Source organism: Heteronotia binoei, chromosome 1 (genome assembly GCF_032191835.1).
Source record: "Heteronotia binoei isolate CCM8104 ecotype False Entrance Well chromosome 1, APGP_CSIRO_Hbin_v1, whole genome shotgun sequence".
NCBI classification, from domain to species: Eukaryota; Metazoa; Chordata; class Lepidosauria; order Squamata; family Gekkonidae; genus Heteronotia; species Heteronotia binoei.
Window position 1 is genome coordinate 267,524,001 of NC_083223.1, and position 3,432 is coordinate 267,527,432.

The window sequence follows — 3,432 nt, forward strand, 5'->3', positions numbered from 1 at the left end:
AGAGCCAGAAGACATGAACATCAGATGTTTGAGAGCTGTGAGACGAGGGAGGAAGGCAAATAGATGGGGGTGGGAGGAGGGAAAGGTGGAAAGAAAGAAACTTTAACTCTAAATGCATTATCCAAGCTGCCCGCTGGCTTGGTTGGAGAAGTGATATAAAGAGACAAATGCCTTCTCCAAGCCAGTTGACAGGGCAGTGGGGGCTTCAAGAGCCACACCATATGTGTGAAAGAGCCACATGTGGCTCCCAAGCCATAGTTTACCCACCCCTGGTCTAGGGGTGTCAAACTCATTTGTTATGAGGGCCAGATCTGACACAAATGGGACCTTGTTGGGCCGGGCCATGAGTGTCATACAACGTAATGCCAGATAGCAGAAATATAGCTTTATAAAGGACACAGACAAACAAAATTACTTAAAAAAAATGAAAACATGATTAAAACATTTGCACTCGTTGGGTCTTAAAGGTGCTTTCTTTGTATCTCTCCTATGGGTTCCAGGGAAAAGGAAGCTCTGGCTCTTTCTTACCTTCCCCAAGGGACAAGGAGGGGGAGGAGCCTCAGCCAATAGAAGGAAGAGAGGCTTGGCCCAGTAGCTCCACTGTGCGATTGAGAGCCTGGCAAAGCAAGCTGTCACCCCTCACCTTCCTCCCCGAGGAGCCTCAGCCAATGGAGAAAATAGAGGCATTGTTCTGTAGCTCCTGTGTGATTGAGAGGAGAGGGAGAAGGAAACAGATGAAAGTCAGTTGCTTGGGGGCCTGATAGGATCCCTCCAGGGGCCCGATATGGCCCCCAGGCCACATGTTTCACAGCCCTGCATGAGGCTGAAAGTCATGTGAAAAGCTTTTCTCTGCCTGAGACCCTTGAGATCTATTGCCAGTCCAAACAGACAACAATGACTCTTATGGACTAAGGGTCTAATCTAAGGTAGCATCATGTATTCGTGTGGGAACTCAAAGCTTGGTTGGGTTGAATGCTTTTGCCTTGGAAAGTCTTGTTGAAGGGTAGCGTCTAGAGAGCAGCAAGAAGGCCAGACAGCTAGGAGTGCGCAGAACGTCACCAGCCACCAACAGCTGTGTGATCTCTACCTGGTTTCTCTCCCAGGTCCCACAGTAGGGACTTGATCCCATGCCAGAAGGAACATAAGACTATAAGAGAAGCCATGTTGGATCAAGCCAATGGCCCATCCAGTCCAACACTGCGTCACACAGTGGCCAAAAAACCCAAGTGCCATCAGGAGGTCCATGAGTGGGGCCAGGACACTAGAAGCCCTCCCACTGTGCCCCCCCCCCACAAGCACCAAGAATACAGAGCATCACTGCCTCAGACAGAGAGTTCCATCTATACCCTGTGACTAGCAGCCACTGATGGACCTCTGCTCCATGTTTATCCAGTCCTCTCTTGAGTCCTCTATGCTTGTAGCCACCACCTCCTGTGGCAGTGAATTCCACGTGTTAATCACCCTTTGGGTGAAGAAGTACTTCCTTTTATCAGTTCTAACCCGACTGCTCAGCAATTTCATTGAACGTCCACACCTTCTCGTATTGTGAGAAAGGGAGAAAAGTCCTTCTTTCTTTACTTTCTCTACTCCATGCATAATTTTGTAAACCTCTATCATGTCACCCCTCAGTCGACATTTCTCCACTGTCAACCTCCTTCCCCCATTCTGCTAACAGAGGTCGTTGGTAAAGATCTGATTTCATGAAGTCCCTCTGAAAAAAAAGCCTACAAAGAATGGAAGGGAGCAGCAGTCACAGCGTCTGATGAGCTCAGCTCCTTTCTCCCCCAGGAGGCTACTAGTCAAGGTGTAGCTAGCAGCCATCGTGACTAAAGGAAGCTCCGCATTAAAAGGGAGTCAACCTGGGAATCCCATTGGCAGGAGACAACATCAGGGAAGGCCACATAGCGGAACTGGTTGGCCACTGTGTGAGGCGAGATTATGGACTACATGGACCCTCCCTGGTCTGATCCAGCAGGGCTCTTCTGATGTTTTTATGAGGCGAAGGCCTCGGCCTCTCTGCCCTGCTGTTGGCCCTCCAGAGGAACTGGTTGAGGCCACTGTGTGAGGCAGGAGGCTGGACTAGATGGACCCTCACTGGTCTAATCCAGCAGGGCTCTTCTGATGTTCTTATGAGGGGAAGGCCTCAGCCTCTCTGCCCTGTTGTTGGCCCTCCAGAGGAACTGGTTGAGGCCACTGTGTGAGACAGGAGGCTGGACTAGATGGACCCTCATTGGTCCGATCCGGCAGGGTTCTTCTTAAATTGCTATGAGGGGAAGGCCTTGGCCTCTCTGCCCTGTTGTTGGCAATCCATAGGAACTGGTTAGTCACTCTGTGAGGCACAGTGATGGATGAGATGGACCACTGGTCTGATCCAGCAGGAATCTCCTGACAATTTTATGAGGGGAAGGCCTCTGTCTCTGTGCTATGCCTGTTGGCCCTCCGGAGGAACTGATTGAGGCCCCTGTGTGAGAGGAGATGTTGGACTAGATCAGGGGTGGCCAAACTGTGCCTCTGGAACCACATGTGGCTCTTTTACAAATATTGTGTGGCTCTCAAAGCCCCCACCATCCAGTCGGCTGGCTTGGAGAAAGCATGTGTTTCTTTAAATCACTTCTCTAAGCCAAGCCAGCCAGCAGCTTGCATTTAAAGTTGCTTTCTTTCGATCTCTCCTCCCTCCATTTTCTTTCCTTCCTTCCTTGTCTTCTGGCTTTCAAACATCTGACATTTATTCTATGTGGCTCTTGTGTAAAGCAAGTCTGGCCACCCGTGGACTAGATGGACCCCCACTGGGCTGATCCAACAGGGCTCTTCTGATGTTGTAATGGTGGGAAGGCGTAAAGGTGCCCCTGGACTCAGGCTGCGCAGTACTGCGTGGAGCCCCCTCCTCCAGAGGCAGTCTACCTGCTCCTCCGGGCTCCCCCCTCCCTCCTGCGCAGCGGCGTGACGAAGCAAAAAGGGTTTTCTGGCGCTCCCGGGGTATTCCCTCTTCAGCGTGACGTCAACAATACGTGGGCGGGGTCACATCTCACTGGGCCGTTCCTACGTTCTACTCACCACCCCCGGCGGATGCTCATTGGTTTAAAGGCAAGAACCGAGGGTAGCGATTGGCTAGGACAAGCCTGAGGCGGGGTGACACTCCGACCACACCATTGGGTATCCGCGTCCGGACGTCACCGAGGGCAACAGCCAATAAAGCTAGCGTGAGTTTTGCATGTGTCTCCGCCCATTTTAGGGCGGGACTAAGCGCCCCCCTGGAATTTCAGCTCCGAAAGTCGTTTCCGGCAACGGTGCGCATGCGCTGCTTCACCCGTCCCCGCCTCTCTTCCCCTTCCCCTCGTAGTCGCTGCCCTCCTGCCTCCTTCGCTGACGGGACAGAGGAAACGTCACTTCCGGGGGCAGGCTGCCCCTGGCGCGGCGCTTTGAGCCTCGGAG